Source organism: Myodes glareolus, chromosome 25 (assembly GCF_982192425.1).
Source record: "Myodes glareolus chromosome 25, mMyoGla1.1, whole genome shotgun sequence".
Taxonomy (NCBI): domain Eukaryota; kingdom Metazoa; phylum Chordata; class Mammalia; order Rodentia; family Cricetidae; genus Myodes; species Myodes glareolus.
Window position 1 is genome coordinate 13,194,946 of NC_142050.1, and position 25,465 is coordinate 13,220,410.

Genomic DNA, 25,465 nt, shown 5'->3' on the forward strand with positions numbered 1-25,465 from the left:
GTAGTGCCACCCCTTGGGAGGTGGTTTTGGGCCATATAAGAATGGAATCTGGGTAAGCCAAGGAGAGCAAGCCAGAAAACAGCTCCCACCGTCTCAGTTTCAGCTCCTAGCACCAGGTCCCATCTTGAGTTCCTGCCCTGTCAATGATGATGGGCTGTGATGGAACCCGGAATAGAAAGTAAACTCTTTCCTTCTCAAATTGCTTTTGGTCAGAATGTTTTGTTTTAACAGTAGAAACCAAACTAATACAAAAACAGACAACTTTGATATGACAATGATGAGCCATTTTTATTGAACAGGTTTCTTTTTTTAACAACACAAAGTGATGCCCTTCCAAAGAAAGAAAAAAAGAAGAAAAGAAAAGAAAAAAAGAGAAAAAGACAGTGGGGAAATATTTGCATGATTCTCAGTTGAATATATTCAGTTTTAGAAATTAATGTGTTTCCCCCCTATCCTTCTGCCAGTTTAACAGACTATAAAAGCATATGTTTGGGAAACCTTGTTAGGTCTGGTAGTCTGCAAAATAATGAGATGATGTTTAAAGATTCTCTAGGGAGTGAGGGATATGAATTTGAAATTGTTACTGGAGTAGTGGGGGCAAGGCTATGATTTCAGAGGAAGAAATGCTTCTTGTTTTTATATTACTTATGGAGGCATCTGGTATTTTTTGGTATATGTTTAAGAAAACATATGTGTTTTGGGGTAAAAAGAAGGATCAAGATTAACATCTGAAGATAAATAAAACATTACTAATTTGAATAAGAGTTACTAGCAGAATATTTACATGAAAATGCTAAATACTCCGAAGACAAAGTGCTGAGATAGGGGGTGGGAAACCACATTTACACCTCATTTCAAGACAACAAAAGTAGATAGAAAATACTCATTAAAAGGTATATGGGTGGATATTTGAAAAAAATTGATCAGAATTCAAATTAGATTTCTTTATTTAAAGAAATCTCTGACATAAGCTTGTTGTGAGATCATAGACTACATCATTGAACTTTGATGACAAAATTGAGTGAACCAGGCACTTTGTAGAACTTTCAAAAATAGTCCTTATAATTTGTTATATTTTAAATGTGAAATTAGTTGTAAAATCTTAAAATCTGTATTACTGTCTTCCTTTTTCCTGTACACACACGAAAACATGGCATTTATATTCTAGATGTCCTGAAAGCTTCAAGCTTCTCATGACTAATTGTTCCTCTACCTCCTAAGAACTGTTCTTCATTGACCTTACAGACTGTACTTCATTGGAAGCTGCACCTGGTCTGCCCTGTACTTTTCTCTTTATATACTTACTTTGTAAACCTCAGATACTTCCTCCCATTATTCAGTGTGCCGTTTGCCTCCAAACCTAGTACGACTTGCAACTACCTTCGTAAGTGAAACAAACTGGGATTGCAAGAGAAAACCAGAAACAGATGCCTCTACTCTTCTAGTCTTGGTTGCCCCTGGGTCTTCCAGGGCATTTGAACGTTCTTTAGAACTTACTCACTATATATCTCATTGGGTACAACTATTATCCAACTCAACTTTCAGAAATACAAATGTATGAATGCTGTGAATAGAATTGAGATGAGTTAAGATTTAGAAGGGAATTCCTTAGGAGCGTGTGTACCTAGGAGTCACTTTAAGTCAGCAGATCAGCTCAGAAAGGCAAACTTTTTCTGTATTTGTGGATATTATGTCGTATGATTTTTTATTACGAAGCAAAGTATTTGAGATCAACAACTTAGAAGGTGGAAATGTTTTTGGTTTTTGAACACAATTTTAGAGGTCTCAATATGAAATGCTTCTATCCTCTGAGTTTGGGTTGCCACATCATGGGGGAAAGAGTTCTGTATATTTCATGGTAACTGGGAACCCCTTCAATGATGCAATTTCCTTCCATCAACCCCACTTCTTAAAGATTTTATAACCTTAAAATAGTCTTGAAACCAAAGCTTAGTACTCAAACATCTAATTTATTTATTAATTTATTCATGTCAACATAATGGAATTAAATATAATCTCCTCAAATAATTATATTGTGAGGTAGTATCATGGGATTTAACAACAACTAAATGGACAATAATCTATCAATAAATAATCAAATGATGAATAAATAATAGTTAGTCATAGTTGGCATGAATAAATAAAAAAGTTTTAAGAATAAAAGGGACAGCTAATCACATTTGAGCTGTATTTGAAACGCATCCATTCCAGGCAATGAAGAATGGTCAAACTGCTTTTCTGATGGACTCAGGCTCACTGTGCGTCAGCCGCTGTAAGAAGGTCTTTTCATTTTGTCTAATTTAATGACTGCAGTTAGTTACAAGAACAATAATTTTATTTTACAGAACGAATTTACTAACAAATGTACTATGCATAGTTTTGCTGACTGATCGGTTGTGTGAATGTATCAACTTTATGACAAATTTAAGACAAAAGGTGAGGAGGGTTTCTGTGCATTCCTGGGTAGGAATAACCCAACCTCACTAAGGGAGATGGAAAGACCCAAGTACTGTGGATATCACCATTCTCTCTCTGGGATCCTGAACCCAAGTGGAGAACGGGAATTGAGCAGTAGCATGCTATCAGATCTTTGGTGATAAAATTTGTGTTGCTGTTTTATCTTCAGATAATCTTCAGTTAATCCAAATAAATGGGGCAAAGAAAGTAGCAATTTGTAATTAGAAAAATGTTTTTAAGAGGTACTTTCCTCCCCGTATAAAATTTAGTTTTTGTGTTTAGTCTGTTATTTATATTGATTCACATTGTTTAAAATTTCCCAAAACATGAGAAAAAACATGAATCACCAGTGTGATCTGTCTAGTTTCTAAGCAAAAACAAAGTTTAAAGTACTGTCATAACCTTTCACAAAAAAAATTGATATTTTATTTCCATTTTTCCCGGAAAGGTACCCCTCTATATTGTAATATTACTTAGTAGAAAAAAAATCAGTGACTTTTTAAGATAACACCAGATATAATCTGGCATCTGGTAAGAATTGAAGATCATTATTTTAATATGTAATTTTAATGAAGCAGAAAATATCCATTGTTAAAACCTAAATTTCTTAAAATTTATGTAATAAATTTAATTCTTTTAACATCACTGATGTTCTTAAAACCAAAGATCAGATATTCATATAGCAAATTCCTCTATCTTTGTAAAATGAATTACTGTATTTCCTAACACCTAATAGATTTATTAAGGAATTATGATATAATTAGACAGCATCTGCGTAATGTATTCTAATTTGCCCAAGATGCCTCGCATGAGCAGGCATTCTCCAAGCTTGGTACCATTTAAAATCATTCTTACTATACATTTCTTGTTCGCGTATGAAGCCTGTTCTACATATTTCTGGTCTACCTTAGGCTTCTGAAATCATCTCATTTTATTATTCCATTAAAGTTTTTAAAAATGGATTTCCCTTACTCTTTTCTAATCATCCTGTCATTCTTTAGCCTTGAGATGTTAAAATGAATGAGTAAAAATGTTTAAAATGTAATTGTCTCAGTCAGTCCATCCAGAGTCATGGATTTGCAAAATTATGTCAGTCTTTTAAAAATACATTTGAGGAGGCTTTTCTACACATTTGAGGAGGCTTTTCCACTCATTTGGATTTTTAATTTTAATTTTCTCTTGCTCTGCTGCTTAGCTCTGAAAATGAAAAAGTATATAGTTGTGGGTTTCTTTTTCAGTGGTGTTAAAGTGCTAGGATTTTATTGATTTTAATGTTCAGCAAGGCAGTTTCTTCATTCCTGCTTACTGCAACCCTAACAGAAAATAGAATTAAATTTCTACTCTCTAATAGTAAGAAAAAAATAGTTTAATGCATTCTGTCATGATTGACCAAAATTATACTTTCTCCCCAGATCAAGCAAGTAAGAGAAGTCTGTTGAAGTTTGACCCTCACCTACTCTGTAAATAGAAGAATATTCTGGAGAAAATAAGATTGCAAGCACGAAGAAAAAGACTGCTACGTCCAGAGAGAGGGCTAAAGCTCCCCCTCCACTCGTAAGTGAGCAGCGCTCTGTGCTCTCAGTCTCTCGTGACAGTTTACGTTGAGATTTTAGTAAAAAATAAAACGTTGACAATATTGTTTGTACTATGTCCACAAATATGCAGTTGTTTGTTTAGTAACTTTTGCATTTTGATTTGTGTTAATATTTACTGACTCAATCTAAGATGACCAGTTCTTTAGAATAATAATATTCAATGCAAAATGGATTAAATTCTCATTGCTTTCTCTGATGGTGAACTATTAAGGACTTGAAAATGTTCTGTTGCAAAGATATTATTTAATTTAGTATTAGAAGTAGTACCAATTTTAGTCTTATTATTGCATATTCTGACTTTTTCCCTTGGTGTACTTTTTTATATCTGAGAATAAGACTATTGTACTATGCCTGTTTAAAACCACCACATGGTAACCCTGACATTTTGTCTTTTACTTTTTCTCCCATACTGAGACTATATGGGACTGACATACCATCCTTAGCTTACTAAGAAATTCTATCAAATTTTTCATGTAAATATAGTGGAACAAATATTTATTATTTTTAGGAAAATCTTTTTAAATTTTCTTTCGTTTTATTGAAAATAACTTTTATTCTTCTACAGTATATCCTGATTAGATTTCCCATCTCTCAAGACCTCCTAGTGCTTTCTCCCCTCCCCTCCCATCTGGATTCTCCCCCATATGACTCCCATTAAAAAACAAATAGGCTTCTAAGGGATAATGGTAAAATGCAACGAATTATAATAAGAGAGAACAAAAGTTAATACATCAGAATAGGATAAAGAAACCGGAGGTAAATAGACAAGAAAACACATATGTGGTGCGGGAGAATTGTCTGTATTCTGTCAATCATGTTTTAAATAATCGCTGATTGGCCAGGCAGGAGGTATAGGCAGAAAACCAGACAGGAAGTAGAGGTAATGCAATGAGAACAGGAGAATTCTGGGAAGGAGGAAATTGATTCCTCCCACTACTGCCCAGACCACCGAAGCAGCAGGATGTAAGCTGCCCCACTGAAAAAGGTACTGAGCCACATAGCTAAAATAGATCAGAATAATGGGGTAATCAAGATGTGAGAGTTAGCTAATAAGTAGCCTGACCTAATGGGCCAATCAGCATTATAATTTATGGAGATCTAAGTGTGATTATTTTCTTTGGGGCTAAAGAGCTGGGGGGCTGGGCAGGATAGAAAACAATAACAAACAGGACCCTTAATGTAACACACATGAAACAGACTCAACAATCCCATGAAAACACTAAACTAGGAGACAATGTATATGTATGGTAAAAAGCGAGAAACACACACATACACACACACACACACACACACATACACACACACACACACACATATATATATATATATATATAATGTATATATAAAATAAATAAAATCCCTGACATGTCAGTATAAGACAAAGAACTTCCAAAGACGCCACTCATTTCCTTCTGTTGACCATCTAGTTCTTGCAATGCAGCCTGCACTTAAGAGTAATTTGTTTCCTTTGTGAAATTTCCTTCGAGGAAAGAAAATTTCTACTTGCATGTGGTTATCACTTTCCTAGGGAGAGCTACCTGTTGCCACTACTTCCTTATCTATACCTATCCTCTGTGATTCTATGGATTGCCACTTGGTTATCATTGGCTTAGTAGCTAATAGCCACATAAATGAATACATAAAATATTTCTACTTCTGGTTATAGATTAACTTACATGGAAAAACTTATTTTTATTTCCTAGTTCCATCCATTTACCTGTGAATTTCATAAGTTCATTCTTTTTCACAGCTGAATAATATTCCATCGTGTAAATGTACCACATTCCCTAATCCATTCATCTATTGAGGGACATCTAAGTTGCTTCAACTTTCTAGTTATTATGAATAATGTGTTTTTGAATAATGAATGTGTTTGAGTAAGTGTCTCTGTGGTTGGATGACGTATCCATAGGGTACATCAAGAGTGGTAAGCTAGATCTGGAGGGTTACAGATACCAATCTTCCTGAGGAACTGGCACACTCATTTGCATATTTCCTATGGAATAGTGCACTCCTACAAGCAATAGGTGAGTATTTCCATTACTACACATCCTTGCCAGCCTGACATGCCACTTGTATTATTAATCTTAGACATTCTGACAAGTGTAAGGTAAAATCTTAGAATAGATTTGATTTTTGTTTCTCTGATGACTAAGGAAGTTGCACACTTCTTTATGTGTTTTATGGCCATTTTCTAGTTACCCCCTTTGAGAATTTACTCTCTAGATCAGTACCCCATATTGAATTGCCTATTTCTTGATATCTAGCTATTTTATTTTTAAATGTTTTTGATATTAGCCTTATATTGAACATTTAGTTACTATCTTCTATTATGTAGGCTGCAGGATTGCATGAATGACTGAATCTTGGATATGCAGAAGCTTCTCAGTTTATGCGGTCCCATTGTTAATTGTTGAACTTAGTGCCCGTGCTAATGCTTTATGAAGAAAGTCATAAAACTTCTTCTTCTAAAGTCTTACCTATTAGCACCATTTAATTGAATATTTACTTTTACTTTGAGACACTTATCAATTTTAAGTTGAGATTTGCATAGGGCAATAAGTATGGATCTATGTGGACTCTTATACAACGACCATCAAGTTGAAGTTGTGATTTGCTTAGGGATGGATCTATGTGGATCTATTTGCATAGTATGGATCTATGTGGACTCTTATACACACAGCCACCGAGTTTGTTGAAGATGCTATTCTTTCCCAATATGTACTTATGCTTTACTTATAAAAAATTGGGTGTTCATAGGTGTGTGTGGACTTATGTGTATGTGTTCAGTTTAATCCATTGACCAACATGTCTGTTTTGAGCAAGTATCTTTCTGTTATTATTACTACATTCTGTGGTACGGTTTGAGGTCTGGCATGGTTATACATGCCGAAGTTCTTTTCTTATTCATTATTGTTATAGCTAACTTTGTATTTCTTTGTTTTCACACCCTGAAAATTATCGTTTATATGTCTGTGAAAATTGTGTTGGAGTTTTTATGGCGATTCTAATGAATCTATAGATTGTTTTAGGTAGAATGACTATTTTTGCTCTATTAATTCTTATGAACCATGATCATTGAATATCTTTTCATCTTCTGAACATCATCCTCAATTTCTTTCTTCACTGTCTTAATGTTTTCATCATACAAGTCTTTTGCATGCTTGGTTTCAGTTACTACAACATATTTTCTGTAGTTTAAGTATTGTTTATTATGAAAGGTGTTGTTTCCCTAAACTTTTTTCTCAGCCCATTTGTTATTTGTAGATAGAAGGGCTACTGATTATGCTGAGTTAGGTTTGTACCTACCTACACAGCAAGTCACTGAATAAGAAGTAAAGAAAGGCAGATAGAATAGAGAAAGATAAAAGTCCAGAGGCAAAAGATAGATGGGATAATTTAAGTTAAGAAAAGATGGATATATATAAGTCAAGCTAAGGCCAGGCATTGAAAAAAAATATGACTCGATGAGGTTTTCGTTGTTGTTGTTATTGTTTTGTAGCTGGGTGGCAAGCCCCCGCAAGAGCAAAGAGCGAAGAGTAAAAAGAAGAAAAAACAGCCAACAACAAATAGGTTTAAGTGAAGTTGGGGTTCCAGAAGCTTCTAGAACAGTGGTAGCTTTGGTAGCTTTCATTTCGTGTACTGGGTTGGTACTTGCACAGATGCTTGCTTTATGAATAACAATTGTTGTGATGCCTTTTGCTTTTCTGATAAACAAAGGTAAGGATGTCTACTCTCTCCATTGCTAGTCAACATCCTACTAGAAATCTAAATAAGAAGAGAAGGAAAAGACATCACAGACATTCAGATTTGAAAGGATGGTGAAAAAACAACACAGAACAGTGTCTGGTTATAGAAGACAGGGTTGCCTAAACAGTGAGAAGCAGAGAATCGTCATCACCAGCAAAGACGTTGAAGCTGATGAACGTTTGCACAAAGGTTACATCCTCTCAGTCTGTAGTCTAGCTTCATTTAATTAGCAGTGGCAATTTCACCGTATGTTTCTTTATGTCGGAAGTCCTGCTTTTAGTGCCATCTCTAAAAGATCCTCACCAAAACTAAGGATATTCATAATTTTAAAAACAGAAAAATTACTATGAAAAAGCCAACACTTCCTTGATTCCAACACTGAACACGAGAGATTTGAATTTAGTGACGCCATACCTTCTACATTAACCTGAAGAAACAAAGATACATGCTTAAACCTAACAAGTCACATACAAGATCAATAATACTTAAACAGCAAAACTCTGATGCAAAAGAATCAAATAAGGCTTAAATAAATGGGGAGATTTTTCTTTGTCATCTGATTTAATATTGTGCAGATGTCAGTTCTTCCTAATGTCTTTTGTAGATTGAATATCTTAGGCAAAATCCCAGCTTTTTTTTTAAACAAAAATATGGTTATGTGAGGTATATGGTAAGTAGGTATGTATAGATTTTTGAGTGTGAATGTGGACAAATTATTCACAGCATGTTCATGAAGGTAAATGGATAACTTCAGTTTTGTTCCTCAACTTGTACATTTTTTGAGATAGGATGCCTTATGTGCAGATGTGTAAGCCTGGTCACGTGGCCTGCAAGCCTCGGAGGCTTCTTTTGTCTCCTCCCATCTCATCATAAGTGCTCTGGGATAGCAAACACTGGTTTCTACATCCTGCTTTCTGTGGGTTTTGAAGATTCGAATATTTGTCCCTTTTATTGGGCATCACGTGCTTTGTCCTCTTAGCTTTATATGTAACCCCACAATTTCTTTTGTAAACAGTGAGAAACTGATCCTTCAATTTATATGGGAAGGCAAGATAGCATATTCAACATAGTCCTGAAGAAGAATGACCCCATAATTTCAATGTGAGTCTGTAGTAATCAGTATAATGTGGCATTGTTTAAAAAATGAGTACATATACCACTGAAATAGAACCGACAACTCTAGAATAGACTCAAACTATATAATCTTCTTATCTTTGACAAGAGAGTAAAGGCAATTCAATAGAGGATAGCCTTTTCAATAAATGGTGCTCGATAGTTATATAACAACATTTCTAAATCAGATCTAGACACAACATTTCACCTTTCACAAAATGAGCTATAAGTGGAAGAAAAAACTAGTAGAAAGGAAAGAGGAATTATAAATATCCTAAGATTTGGTATTTTAGATATGGCACCAAAAGCTTGGTTTATGAGAGAAAGATGTAAGTTGTGAGATTGCCATTCTGAAGAGAGAGAAAACAAATTGTAGACTGAGAGTATATATTCATAAATGATTCTTGATAAAGAATTTGTACTCTTAATTAAAAAACACCTTAAAACTCAATAATTGCCTTACGAAGCAAGTCTGGGAAAGATGCACACATCATAATCCCAGTACTGTGGTGGTAGAGGCAGGTGGATACTTGGTAGTGTAAATAGGCTATAAGTCTAGTCAAATCTGTGATATCAAGCAAATGAAAGACTTTTTTCATAAGACAACTTTTGAGGCACAATTAGTAAAAACTCAGGGACAGATATTGGGGTTCAACCTGAAGACCCAAAAAACAAAACAGCCAGCCACTGTATCTTACCTCTACCTCAGTTTGAAATGGTGATCCTGCCTTAAGGAATGTCAGAATGACACTGTGCCTAAAGTAGTCTCGTCACATTTTGTAATCCTCTCTGGGATTCAGATTAAAGGCATGCACCATCCGGTTTCCATGACACCTAGTGTGGCTCCTGGGATTAAAAGTGTGTGTTACCACTGTCTGTTCTGAAAGGCTGACCAGTGGGGTTGTTTTACTCTCTGATCTTCAGGCAAGCTTTATTTATTAAAATACAAATGAAATGCCTCTACAAACTTTAGTGAATGTATAATACCTTATTGGTGAGTTCTAGTCTTCACATGATATACATTAACACACACATACATGCACATGTGTGTACCTACTTGGCAAGATATCTAAATATAACCCAAACTAAATAAAATACACACAAATAAATGATTATATAGAAGATTATCTTTATTGTGTATCATTAGCAAATTGCAAGGAAGGCAATCAAATACCAATGTGTACCTATCAAGAATGGCTAAATCCACAAGTGAAGATGAGGATTTGGAACACTGGGGCTCTGATCACTCCCGTTGGGACATAGACTAATACATCTAGTTGGGACAAGAGGTTGAATTTTCTTAACAAAATTAACTGTAGGCTTAATATGCAATCCAACAGTATATGCCATAGTAATTACCCAAATGAGTTGAAACTTTCAGTCACACAAGAATGTTCATAGCAGGGTTATTTTATTATCTGCTAGGGATTTAATTCAGGATTTAATCCTGTTGGGAGCTGTGAATCCCCCAGATCCTGAATTTCTGGTAAACAACTTGTTTTCCTCTGCTCTGAGACAGCCTGTAGCTGCTCTGAGCAGGAGACCCTGATGGCAGGAGATTGGTTTCTGGTGGGTTTGGCTGGGGCATGGCTATCAGTTAAGAATCGCTATATAAGCTATCCCTGGACACAATAAAGGGGGCATTCTTGGAGCATTCTTCTTTCAACGATGGCCCGTGTGTCTGTCTGTCTGTGAGTCTTTGTATGTTTCAATCTCCAGCCCCTTGCCCGGTTCACAAATTGTATGGTAGCACATAGATTACAGACGGGAGTGATGCATTACATAACCCTACGCATACTTTCTACTCCTTAGCTAGATACTCATACCTGGGTATAGCAAGTTGAACAACTTTAACTTAGTTAAGCAACCCAAATTTTCTTTGGTCAGTGAATGAATAGATAAACAAGCTGTAGAGCATACAGAAAACGTTTATTTAGTTGTTCAATAGTAAAAGAAATGAGCTACCAAGTCACAAAAGCATAGAGGGCCCTGAGATACATATAGTTGAGAAGAAGAATTATGTGAAAAGGTGACATACAATATATGGTTTTCAGGAGATAAAGAAGAGGAATGAATGTGAAGATCACAGACATTTCAGGGTAGTGAGTTTGTTTTGTGTGATAATGTAATGATGGATATGTGACATAGTATATTTATTAAAGCCCAATGAAACGATAAAATTAAAGAGTTAATTCTAGGGTTATGAAACTATAGCACGATGTGTGCATTGATTGATAAATATCCCACAGATGCATGTTCCTGTCAAAGGAATTGTGTGTGGGGGGATAGAGGTGTGGTGGGGAGGGTGTACACCGCAACTCTGTGCTTTCTGCTTAGTTTTCCTGTAATCTAATATGCTCTAAAACACTAAGGACACTAATCAAAAAATTGTGCTGTACATCCCGTTTTAGAAACTTTCTGCATGTCTAATGTAATTCACAGCAAAACAGAATTTAACACACATTCGTCATGATTTTTGTTAAGCAGAATTCTAAGAAAAGCTGGGATAATTTCAAATTTAATCCATCGACAATGAATATTCAAATTTAGAAAGATGAATTTATTAACTTAGTATTTTGTGATATTACAGAAGAGCTTGTTTTATTTGGAGAAAGTGCACCAGGGAGCAACTCTACGTTTGTATACATATGCTAACCTTTATGAAAATGTATGTGCCTAGGATACTCTTGTTTTGAATTTAAGAAAAATATTAGTCCAAAATTTGATGGAGACTTTAATAACATTAAATATAATAGCATTCATTATGCAGTATTAAGTTCCTCATTTTTTTTTATTTGTTCATTGTTTCTTTTTGAATTTTGGGTTTTTGAGACAGAATTGTCTTATGTAGCCCACGATGGCCTCCATCTCATGAGCTGGATTTAAAAGCATGTACCACACCAACTTCCTTTCCTCAACTTTTCACATAGCTTATATAGAAGCTTCTTTCTCAGAAACACTTACAATATTTAGTGTAATCATTTAAGTGGGTTTTGATTTTTGAAATTATGTTGACAGGTTGAAAAAAGAAAACGTAACACATACCTTTATATTCTTTGACTATAAAATTTGAACTATAATTATAATTTAATTTTAAAAGGGATTAATATGGATATTTTAGTATCTTTTTATTTTCTTTCTTTAGCCAGCCAATTCCCACTGTTTTTTGTTTTATTCTTTCATTTTTAGTAGTTTCAGTTGGCTAAATTTTCCAAAGGGGGAATACAATGTTATTTACTTGGATGGCATTAAGAGAAACCAGGATTTATTATTCATAAAAAATTAAATATAAAACCCCCTTATCTTCAGGCTCTGGATATAGCTAGGCTCAACACAAATGTCTAGGGAAAATGCATCTGTTGCTGTTGCAATTTTTTTTTTGTTTCTCCAAAAACTTGGCATTTATAAAATATCTAAGATTTTGATTTGTCTTGGCCAAAGCTCAGATTACCAGGGAATTGCATTTTGAACATATTCAACTAAGAATTATCTTTGTAGCAACTTTTCCTTTGCCATATTGATTTTTTGGGACTAAAATCAGATTTTTTTTTAAGAGAGAAAAATCTATGTTTCTTCTTGGTGCCAAGGTACATTTTTTTCTATGTGAGAAAAGCATAAAGCAATGCTGATAGTCTCCTCAAAACTTCGCTTAGCTCCCTGTGGAGGAGAAAGCTCCATTTGGGGTTGTCTGACCTTGGATCCAGTGTTTGCTCTGTCACAGTATTTATTAATTATGGGTGAGTCTGCATGTGAAAAATTTCTTATAGTATTATGTCAGTGTTAAATGATCAAATATAAAGCATTCCTGCATAGAGCAGTCATCCATTTCCTGTATTGCCTCTTTCCCCCTGTCATTTCATTTAAGCAAGTGTTTGCGCACAAATAAGTGTATATGTTTAGAATATATATGCAATTATAATATACATAAGTGCATTTTGTATTTGTTTCTCAAAAATATATGTAATGTTTTATGGAGTCATGGTACTTTTAAAGCTCTGAAGTAGAGATTTCTTCTGGAAATGATAAAATTATGGAATTTGGAAAATATGGATTCTATCACCACTTGGAAATTTTTAAAAACTTATTTCTTGGTTTCCTTGTTTTTATGTAACATTTTATTAATCTGTGTGTACTGTTCTTACATCCTTATAAAAGATCTGACACTAATATTTATCTTACAAATTCCCAACGGACAAGAGAAGAACAGTATTATTTGTTTTCACAAGTGTGTAATTCAAGGAATAATGGATTACTACATATTGATTAGACTTCGAAACCATGTGCCTCAAGAAGATGTATAGGAATATGAGAGACAAAGGAATGTATCCATTAAAAGCCTAGAAAGAGAGGTGTCAGTTTTGACAAGACAGATATGCAAGTTAGGAGCTGAATCTTTTTGAAAGTCAGCCTGATGTTCATTGGGTTTAGTGTTCATTCAATAAGGTGCCAGCGTCATAAAAAGCTCTGTGCATCTCTTTATAATTGAGTCAGATATTTGTACGATAGAAGTTTCACAAATCGTGACATAATTTTCCACATAATCTCTTACTATGATCTAGATTTTACATCCAGGCCACAGTCTCCCCTCCCTCCTCTCCTCCCATGCCCTTTCTCAACCCTGACTCTGTCCCTCCCACCCCAATCTACTCTTCCTTTTCTGTTCGGAAAGGGGCAGATCTCCCTTGAGTATCAACAAAACATGGCATGTTTCTCTTTAGGAAAGGACAGTTGCTATCTTCAGGCAGTAGCCTGTGTACTTGCCTATTTTCTCTGAATTTGTGTTTTTGTGACTGCTAAATACTGATAAGGCCTTACCTGAAGCTTGCTCTTAGACACTAAAGTAGGTATTGTTAGCAGAAACCAGACTGTCCAAATGGAAGAATGGAACCCCCTGGCCAAAATCTGAGTTTATATTTGTCATAAAAGACTAAACTCTTAGTTTCTGCTGATCATTCCTCCTTTTGAAGATAGTTAAAATCATGCATTTTCAGTATGTTTTCAAAATTTAACGACAAGACTTTATCATTAAGATTTTTTGAGAAGCACAAAATGGATATGAAGCCCCCTGCCTGTTTGTTGAGCTGGTTGATTATCTTCCAAGTCTGTTTGCAAGTGTCTGCTACAGTGCTCTCGCCAGCAAGGGGCAGAGTATTTTTGGAACCCGGAGTTCTTTTCTGTGGACGTCCAGAGTCTAAATCTGTGATAGTGACATTTGTGTCTATATAACTATTACTCACATGCCCCACTTTATGTATTTTGGTAATACATAAAGGGGGAAGAAACAGGTCTTCTTCATTCAGATATTATGGACTGGTTTGAAAATGTATGGTTTCAACATATATGACCTAGTGATGATTTCCACTTGAATTACTTAAATCTTCAATGAATTATTGTTGTAGAACATAAAGCCTCCCATTTTGTTGCTTTAAATAAGGAAAATAAATTTTTCTATATCTGAGTTATATTTTAGATTTTTGCCAAATACATTAAGTGTATTAAGATATAAAATCTCATTTAAATACAAACCCACAATGTCAGGTAGCTTACGCTATTAAAAACGCATTGCTAGAATGTAGTCAGGAATGATGCTTGTTTAGTAATATGGCAAGTGTAGGTTTCTTCTCCAAGATCCATGACTGCATTAGTCAGAGGAGCTGGCTATGTTTCCAATACCAGGCATAGTTTTTTTCTTGTGTGGATTTTAGGTCTACTAAGAGAACTGAAAGTTACTGCCAAGCTATGAGTGCCACTAGTAAAGAGTTAGATTTATTGTGCCATGCTGCTCATTGTTGTGGTTAATAGGTGTTGTAGCTGGTAGGACTATTGGTTGCCTCCTTCATTTGGATGGAAGTTTGCATAGTACCATCTGGTACCATGAAGGCTAGCCCTCAGGGTAAAGACTTCAGGTAGGTTTATCTGATCTAGGCAAACTACTTCTGAATGCTTTCACACACACACACACACACATACACACACACACACACACACACACACACACACACACACACACCCTTACTTTACAAAATTTTCATTCTAGATTCCAAAGTTAAAGTTTTTGTCAGATTTGCTTTTTGAAATGGTCTAAAAATTGGAAAAAAATAGCATAATAAACATTAAAATATCCAGATCTGAAATTGGTTAACATTTTGTTTTGTTATTTTGGATCACATGTTTTAAGAAGCCACAGATACATGCAGAACTATGTCATCATAGCTTGGGTCTTTTCTCCCTCTAGAATTACTTCCTGTTTACTTAACAGATGATAGAGTTCTAGCTAAAATCCTTCTAAAATAATGTTTTCAGTATATATGTTGAAACATACAAGTTTAAGACTTTTAGTTATTTTAAAGTAATCATTCCACTAGCTGAATTATACTCACATGTGTCAGACTACACAAATTGTAAATGCGCGTTTTGATAATTTTTCATGGGATGAATGAACTTGTGTAAGCTGTACACAACTCCTGAAACAGAAGTTTAACCAACAAGACATCTCCCCTCCGCTCGTCACTTTGTGGTCTGCTAGTAGCTCCCCCCCCCCCGCTTTTTTTTAAGGAATTAAATCATGACTTTTTATTTCTTTCATTTTTTATTGATTTTTATTGAGCTCTACATTTTTCTCTGCTCCCTTCTCTGCCTCTTCCCTCTTTGCAAGCTAAGCCTATTCTGACTTATCACTGGGTTAGCTTGTTTGGGGGGCGGGTAGGCAGGGACTGGATTTCTCTTTTCAGAATTAGTTTTCGTGTTTCCTCCTTGGTGTCACGTGGAGTAAGTAAAATATATGCCCTCTGCTGTCACTCCAATTGTGTGACTATACCACCGTGTATTTAGATTCCTTCTATTCTTGGTAATTTGCCTTGTTCTCCTGACTCTTGCTGTTCAGGACTAATACTGCTCTGAAAATTAACATGCATGCATTTTACATATTATTCACATACCTGAGTAAAAAAATTTGCATTATGGTTAATTGGTCATGAATGCTTTGCTGGTTAGTCTTTCTTTGTCAACCTGAAACCAACGAGAGTCTTGGGAAGAGAAAACACTAATTAAGGAATTGCCACCATCATATTAATCTGTAGTTAGGTATATGGGTCGTTTTCTAATTTTTAATGGATATAGGAGGGCCTAAACTGTGCTGGGAAGTGCTGTCCACAGGCGGATGAGCCTAGATGATATCCAGAAGGTGGGTGAGTCATTCATGGAAAGAAAACCTGCAATCAGCCTTTTTCCAATTTCTCTACTTACGGAATTTTGTTTGTGCTTTAACAAATAAAGCTTGCCTGAAGATCAAAATGTGGCTCTTTCTTTATTTCTTCCTTGACCCAGGGATGATTCAGTAGTTGACTGTTCAACTTCCACGCATTTGTAGGCTTTCCGGTGTTCGAATTGTTATTGAATTCTAACTTTATTCCATGGTGATCCGACAAGACACAGGTGATTACTAATATTTTTGTTTGTATCTGTGTAAGTTTACTTTGCTACCGAGTATGTGGTCAATTTTCGAGAAGGTTCCATGAGCTGTAGAGAAGAAGGTATATTCTTTCCTATTTGGGTGGAATGTTCTATAGATATCTGTTAAGTCCATTTGATTCATTACCTCTAGTAATTCTCTTATTTCTCTGTTGAGTTTCTGTCTGATTGACCTGTCCATTGGTGAGAGAGGTGTGTTGAAGTCTCCTACTATTAGTGTGTGTGGTTTGATGACTGCCTTGAGTTCTAAAAGTTTTTCTTCTACATAAGTGGGTGCTTTTATATTAGGGGCATAGATATTCAGGATTGAGACTTCCTCCTAATGAATTGTTCCTGTTATGAGTATGAAATGTCCATCTCCATCTCTTCTGATTGATTTTATTTTGAAGTCAATTTTGTTAGATATTAGAATGGCCACACCTGCTTGTTTCTTAGGTCCGTTTGCTTGGAAAACCTTTTCGAAGCCCTTTACTCTGAGTAGATGTCTATCTTTGTGGTTGAGGTGTGTTTCTTGTAAACAGCAGAATGTTGGATCCTGTTTTCGTATCCATTCTCTTAGTCTGTGCCTTTTTAATAGGTGAGTTGAGTCCATTAATATTAAGTGATATTAATGACCAGTGGTTGTTGATTCCGGTTATTATTTTGTGTGTGTGTGTGTGTGTGTAGTAGAGTTTGTGTGATTCTCTTCTTTGAGATGTGGTTTGAAGGGTCGCTAGAAGTCTGGGTTATTGTAGGCAGTATTGGCAATGTTGGATTCCTTGGGTTGCGAGTTTCCTTCTATTACTTTCTGTAAGGCTGTATTTGTGGCTACGAATTGTTTAAATTTATTTTTTTTTCTCTGAATGTGGCTGGCACGGGGGTCTTTCTGAAAAGCCATTGACAATGAAAAGCCATTGACAATGACACTGGGACTTGTTTCCTCTGCATATACTGGATTGTTGGGATCCAGTCTGTTTGGATGCTCACCTTCCTGGACCTGGAGGGAGGGGGGAGGAACTTGAACTTCCCACAGGGCAGGAAACCCTGACTGCTCTTAGGGATGGAGAGGGAGGAGGAGAGGGAGTGGGGGGAGTGGGAGGGTGTTGGAAGGAGGGGCGGAAATGGAAACTTTTATAAATTAATAAACTTTGAAAAAAAATAAAATAAAATAAAAAAAGAAGCTATATGGGAGGGAGTGAATATGATCAAAATATATTTTATGAAATACTCAAAAAGCTAGTAAAAATTTTTAAAAAGATAAAAAAAATGTTGCTCTCGTCACACTAATTAGCCATAGAGGACAGGCAGTGAAGTACACAATTTTAATCCCAGTACTCAGGAGGTAGAGGCAGATGGTTCTCTGGGAGTTCAAGGCTTCCCTGAACTTCACGAGACTGAATCAGGATAAAAGAGGAACAGAGAGACATGGTGGTGGCTCACACCTTTAATCCCATTACTAGGGAGGTTTATATGGAAAGTGATATGACTGGGCAGAGAGAGGAATATAAAACTGGAGGAGACGGGAGCTTAAGATTTAGACTAAGGATTCATAGGGACAGGATCACCCATTTGGTCTGAGGATTTAGTAGAGGTTAAGAACTAATGGCTGATTGGTCTGCTTCTCTGATCTTTCAGCTTTCACCCACATTAATATCTGACTCTGGACTTTTTTATTAAGACCAATTAGAATTCGAGCAACAAGTTCCTTCCTTCAAATTCTTGCAAGGGATGTGTACATTATATGATGTTGTCTCTATATTGTGCAAAGTTTGGTAAGATGGGGCTTCCTGAGATTTAGCTGGAGAGATGAAACTTATGACAGCCCCTGCAATGGACATCAAACAAACTTGTTTAATAATTTGCATTGTTATCACTACATTGCCTTGGAAATGGTCATTCTATTATCCAAATGTCACCTTATCAATCTTTGAAGATTCTTTACCTGAGTCTTCCATTTCCCTTTAAAACATACCTGTTGTATACTTTTTAATCCCTTTTTATTTTTCTAATTTTTTAGTGGCATGACTCACAAGTAATCTGGATAATTTAAACAACCAGATTCATACATTGTCTAATGTTCATTTTGAAGGTCTGATTCTGTGAAAAACAGAATAATTCAGACCTTGATTTATTTGATCATATTTTATATGAGAATAGAATGTCTTTTTTAAAATAATGGCTAAGGATAGCACTAGGATATGTGACTTTTATATTAGTCAGAAGAACAGAAGATATCAGTGATGCTACCATGACCAAGGAAGACCTTTACTCTACATTCTTCAATTTGCAGCATTTTTTCAAAGAAAGTAATCTAATTAGTTTGTTACCATTTTTAAATATAATTTTCATTTTCTTCCATTGCTGTTTTTTCTAAGGATTCTTAATTAGTCTTGATCTAGTCAAACCCTCTTGTCTCTGTTCATATGAGAAATATATATTGCTACACACTATATTTTGGTCATAATCACTCTCTTATTTCACGAACAAATATATATTAAATTATCAAGTGAGAGTTAATTTTTAACTCTTTATTCCATTTTGTTTTTCTACAATAATTGTATTAGTTTATTTTTCTCTTTTCTTTTCTCCCTTTCCACTTTCTTTTTTTCTTCCTTTCCATTCTGCATTTCTTCCTCCATATTTCTGTCTCAAACACATTTTGTCCAAGAGCTAGAAATGAAGTCATATATTGTCCAGACAGCCATCAATCACAATTTTGATTTTCTTACCTCATAAATACACATCTTATTATGAGTATCACATCGATAGTTTTTCACCCAGGACTCCATTAAAGCCAGATTTTTACTTTTCTAACTCTTTTTACTTGACTATTCATTAACAAACAATTTTGGCTTACTTGTTAAGGTAAAAATGTTTTTGTGACCTTTGTACCTTTTGATAATATTTATTATGATTTAAATAATCTATGGTTGTATTTGTTATTTTTATTACTCCTTAATCTATATAGATCATAAATTGAGAAAATTCAAAAAATTTAATTTTGGAATTTTTTTACGGAGATGAATGGCAATAACTATGATGTTTTAATGTAAATACTTATTTGAAAACAGTAACTCATTTTCCACTAGATTAAACAAATTTACTTCATAAGGGGTCATCTTATTTCCCAACTTTTTAAATTGTGAACTTGTGTTATGTCTCGTTTGACACTATGACCTTAATGCTGGAGTGATATTGATACAATATGAATTTAATAAAATATTCACTGAAAATAATTTGATGTTCTTTTTTTAAAAAGAAATTGTCTATTTTATAAATTCAAGGTGAATTTTGTCTCTTGCCTTGGTCTTCAAATCTTAGGATCAATGTAGGAAGCAATATGAAAACTGTATTATGTGTAAGAAATTCTCATATTTTGAAGCTTTATTGTTTGTATTTTAGGAGATTACAATTTTTATTTTTTAAGAAAGAAAACAAACTGTATTTTTTCATTATACATATAAATCCAAGTTTCCACTCCCTTTTCCCATTCCTTCGACTTACCCTTCCACCCCATTCCCCATCCACTCCTCAGAGATGGTAAGGCACATTGCTTTGGGGAAGGTCCAAGGCCCTCCCTACTATGTCTAGGCTGAGCAAGGTATTCATTCAAAAAAAAAATAGGTTCCAAAAAAGTCAGTACAAGCAGTAGTGATAAATCCTGGTGCAATTACCAGTGGCCCCTCTGTCTGCCCCAGCCATGCAATTGTCAACCACATTCAGAGGGACTAGTTTGGTCCTATGCTTGTTCCTTCCCAGTCTGGCTGTTGTCGGTGAGCTCCCATTAGTGCAAGTAGACTGTTTCAGTGAGGGTACTCGTCATGGCCTTGACCTCTTTGCTCATATTTTCATTCCTTTCAATCTTTAACTAAACTTTTGCAACTCCGTCCAGTGCTCCAATGCAGGTCTCTGCCTCTCTTTCCATCAGTTGCTGGATGAAGGTTCTATGGTGATGTTTAAGATATTCATTAGTGTTACTACAGGGCAATGCCACTTTGGGCACCCTCTCCTCTATTGCTTAGGGTCTTAGATGGGGTCATCCTTGTGGATTCCTGGGAATTTCTCTAGAGCCTGGTTTCTTGCTAGCCCCATAATGACTCCTTTAATCAAACTATCTCTTTCCTTGCTCTCATCTCTGTTCTTCCACCATCTCAACTATCCCATCCCCTCAAGCTCTCCTCCCCACTCCCCTTCTACTATTCTCGTCTCCTCTTCATCTTCTGCCCTCCTTACTCCCCTTTCCCCAAGGCTCCCGATTTTGTCAGAAGATCTTGTCTATTTTCCATTTCCATGTGGATCTACATGTTTTTCTTAGGGTTCACCTTGTTACTTAGCTTCTTTAGGAGCAGCTTGTATTCACTTATGAGTAAGTACATACCATATTCATCTTTCTGAGTCTCTGTTACCTAATTCAGGGTGGTTTTTTTTTTTAGTTTCATCCATTTGCATGCAAATTTCAAAATGTCTTTGTTTTTTTACCTCTGAGTAGAACTCTAATGTGTAAATGTGCCACATTTTCTTTATACATTCTTTGGTTCAGTGACATCTAGGTTGTTTCCAAGTTCCGGATATTGCAAATAATGTTGCTATGAACATAGTTAAACAAATGTCTTTGTAGTATGATCGATCATCTTTTGGGTATATGTGCAAGAGTGGTATTGCTGAATCCTGAGGTAGGTTGATTCCCAATTTTCTGAGAAACTGCCATACTTATTTCCAAAGTGTTTGAACAAGTTTGAATTCCCACTAGCAATGGATAAGTGTTCACCTTACTCCATATCCTTTCCAGCATAAGCTATCATTGGTGTTTTTGATCTTAGCCATTTTGACAGATGTAAGATGGTATTTCAGAATTGTTTTGTTTTGAATTTCCCTGATATCTAAGAATGTTGAACATTTCTTTAAATGTCTTTTGGCCATTTGAGATTCTTCTATTGAGAATTCTCTGTTTAGTTATGTACATCATTTTTAATTGGGTTATTTAGAATATTGATGCTAATTTCTTGTTCTTTATATATTTTGAAGATCACTCCTTTGTTTGATGTAGGAGATGTTGAAGGTCTTTTCACATTCAGTAGGCTGCCTTTTTTTCTTATTGACTGTAACCTTTGCTTTATAGAAGCTTCTCAGTTTCAGGAGGTCCCATCTACTTATTGTTGCTCTCAAAGTCTGAGCTACTGGTGTTATATTTAGGAAGTGGTCTCCTGTGTCCATGCATTGAAGGCTACTTCCCACTTCTATCATGTTCAGTGTTGTCAGATTCATATTGAGATCTTTGATTCGTTTGTACTTGAGTTTTGTGCATGGGAATAGATATGGATCTATTTTCATTCTTCTACATGTTGACTTCAAGTTGTGCCAGCACCATTTGTTGAAGATGCTTTCTTTTTTCCATTGTATGATTTTAGCTTCTTTGTCAAAAATCAGGTGTTAATAGGTTTGTAGATTAATAGCCATGTTTTTGATTCGATTCCATTGATCAACTTCTCTGTTTTTATGCCAATACCAAGCCATTTTTATTACTGTAGGTCTGTAATCGAGCTTGATGTCAGGGATGCTGATACCTTTTAGGAGATAGTATTAATAATTTTATAAACGCTTACTGTATTTAAGTAAAAATAATACATAACTAAATATACATAATGCATAATGTACATTTGGATAATAAAAATAGAATATAAAACATTATTATTGCAGCTTACTTGAAGGAGAAAGAGATACTGTTAATAGTTGTGAACATGTTTACCTGAGTTGGAACCCTTAAGTATTTTTTTTCCCTGCACTTTTGCCTTCAAAGCTGTTGATGACTACTTTCTTTATCTCCCCTGGAACATTCTCCAGACCACATATATGAAACTCAGTGACTCACTGTGTTGTTGAGTCACAGAGCCAGAACTTGAAACCTCAGATGTCTGATTTTAAACTGAGTCACTGACTATACTCTCCTGGTCTCGGTCATTGTTTAGTAAATGTACCCAAGAAAAGATAAAAGTATTAGGTGTGTTAATTAATAAAAGAAGTTTGTATGGAATCAGTGAAAAGAACTGACTTGACTTTCTTAGGAGGTAAGGATTTGATAGAAAGATGAAAGGGATCCCTGTATATAGAATGGTTCAGCTTCTAAATCAGAATCAGCCTTGCCTTGTAATATCATAAGATGCCTATGATGCTCAGACATGGTATAAAGCCATCCTTCAGTATAAATCGCATATGAAATGACAAATTCCAATTAATAAGGCTGTATAGTGTACTTCTGTTGTTTTAGCTTTATTTAATTGCTTTCTCTTAATCTGTTACTCTCTTTTCTTATATTTTCTTTGGTATTCTGTAAGTCTAGTTTGCTTGACAGTTATGTATCATGTGAACTTATTTATGGTGTCTTTTCTTTTATAAATAAATTTACCAGCAAAAACTCAACTAAGGTACCTGATGATTATTTATACCAACCAACTGTTGAAATCATTAAAAACTGAAGCTAACTCTTTGGTAATCAAATATCTTTTATTATTAAAGAGGGGGAAATATGCAGGTATACATGATGCCAAGGACATACTTAGTAGTAGTAAAAAAAAAGCAGTTTCTGTATTCTCTAGACAAGAAGTATGTTTTGTTCTAACATGTAGTTAGTAGTTGCGTTTAAATATTTATGTAGCTCTATCTTAGGACTTATTTAGCCTTTTATTTTTTCATTTATTTGAATATTAAAAGATATTCACACTAGGAAGGACATATTCTTACCAGCTCTAATGAGTTTTCTGGGATAAATGAATTAAGTATAAACAACTATTGTATTTGTTCTTTTTGTAAGAAAAAATTCAAGCTGAAGATTGTAGTCATATAATTGAAAAGGCCAATACCATTCAATTCTCAAATCTGTCTGTAGAAACAGAATTCTTAAAGCATATACACAAAAGAAAATATGGTGCCTGTTGAATTTTATATTATGTTCAGTTGAGAAATTAGGAAACTGAAAAACATTTAATACTGATCAGGAAAAAAAATGGTTCCTTTATGTATATATAAATGCACGGAGTGTAGACCATCTCTGGCAAAGAGAAGTTGTGGGTACAGTGCGGGTGGGGAAGGGTAACACTTGTGTTAGGTTAAATCTGAGGAAGAATTGCACTTGGCAGTTTTTCTTTGCAGAATGCTGGGAAGGCTGAAGGCTTTTGTACAGTTCAAAGAGCACATTCCACAGATACATCAGTTGTTGGTTGCCTGCAGGGATTCTCAGAATCTGGGGTGGATGAAGAGGTCTGAATCACAAAAGTCCAGGTTGTTATGCTGTGGGTTTGCAAAGAAGAACACACTTGTAAGCCCTTGAGAAGTTATTTATAAAATACCTTCATATTATGAGAGTGTATTTTCAACATAGTACTTTTGTATCAATTTTTTAGTTGATATCGTATCAGATGATGCTCTTGTTTAGCCTCTGCTGACTCTTGTACTTTAGTAATTTGTTCTCAGATTAAGATTTACATGTACGTCTTTGGAAACATAACATTACTCATTATAATAGCTGCCAGTTCAAATGTGTAGAGAAATATAAATGAATTATATATCACCATTATATATTCAATTACCATTTATGCAATTAGCATATTAAGCAATTTTAGCAATTTAATATGTCTCTTAAGAGAGCTTTCTTTAATAGAAAATATGCCAAAGGGTAGCTTTTTGTTTGATATGTCAGGACTTGTATTGAATTAACACTCTTATTCTTCCTGTAAAGAAGATATAGTGATATTTCTGCTAACTGAAATAATATAGCCAAAAGTTCTTTGAAAACTGAATTTTGTGCGACAGATTTATATTAGCATATCTACATTTGTTGAAATTTCTGATGTTTTGTGTCATATTTGTATTTTAAACTACCTTATTCAGCAAAATGTACCAGCATTGTTTTCTTTTCTGTAAGCCTTAGATATAATAGGAAATAGTTAATTAGCGATGCACTTTTATAATACTGGGGTTTAGGAAAGGCTTTCAGTATTGTATCTTGATCTAGTCTTGTATTCACAAGAGTGTGAGACAAAATGTTGTGTTGAGTCCAGATGTATTTTATCTGATTTTTCATGCTCAGTTGTGAGATTAAGTGCTGGCCTATATAGCAAAAGAAACATTCGAATTGGAATTAGCTGTTGAATATCTTTTCTTCTAGGGGTTTAAAAAATAGTTCTATTTATTTAAACAATTTAAAACTAGTTTTAAAATAGTGGGTAAGATCACTTTCCCTGTAAGCACAAGGAGAGGCTGAGTTTGAATGCACGACATCCATGTAAAAATCTAGCAATCCTGTGTGTGTTTGGAGGTGAAGCATTGTGGAGCAGAAGCAGTAGCATCTGAGAACTCCCTGACTTACCCCAAATAACGAGCTTCTGGTTCAATAAGAAACTTGTTCTCAAGTCAGTAAGTGGAGAGAGGACAGAGACAAATACCTGAGGTCATGCTCTGCTTGCACCCGCCTGAGCACTTATATTCTTGTTCACTCTATTTCCCCACACGAACAAATTTCTTTGTTTTTAAATTTTAAGATTTGTTCCTGTCAAAATAGTGGATACTTAAAACATTCAGTCTTCTAGCCAAATAATTTAGTAGCACCAAGTACTGATCATGCCAATGTAAAAGTCATGCTTTAGTAACATCTTTGAGAATTTCATATTACATATTTTGATCATATTCACGCCTTCCATTCAGATTTCAAAACAACATAGGAAATTAATTCAATGTAGAACTTCAAGAATTTACCTTTTTTATATGCAGGGTGCGAGTTGAAAACATAGTAAGTAAAGGGATATATTAATGAAGGGGTCCATCAAGAGGTAGAGAACTGAACGAGAGTGAGTGATGGGATATGTGACTATGATCATGTACTATACATACATGCATGCATACATACATGCATACATACATACACACAAATGTAATGATTTTATACAATTTTAGTGCCTCTTCTTTTCTACATTTAATAAATACTAATAAAGTAGATAGATAAACCAGGGAGATAATTTCATTGGTAAAGTGTTTACCAATGTAAGGACCTAAGTTTAATCCTTAGAATTCATGGTAAAATAAACAATAAAGAAAGGCTAGCTATGATT

The 25,465-nt window shown here is 34.9% G+C and overlaps 1 protein-coding gene across 6 annotated transcripts in view; it reads left to right on the plus strand.

The window, feature by feature from the left end:
• Foxp2 (forkhead box P2) overlaps positions 1–25,465 on the plus strand; it is a 502,382-nt gene that overhangs the window by 62,121 nt on the left and 414,796 nt on the right. For 5 of the 6 annotated variants that reach the window (XM_085683587.2, XM_087901631.1, XM_085683591.2 and 2 more), the window contains exon 2: positions 3,870–4,011. The gene's annotated coding sequence lies outside the window, so the exon portion shown is untranslated. Of the gene's footprint in view, positions 1–3,869; positions 4,016–25,465 lie in introns of all 6 variants that reach the window. The other variant, XM_085683588.2, reaches the window with a different exon arrangement.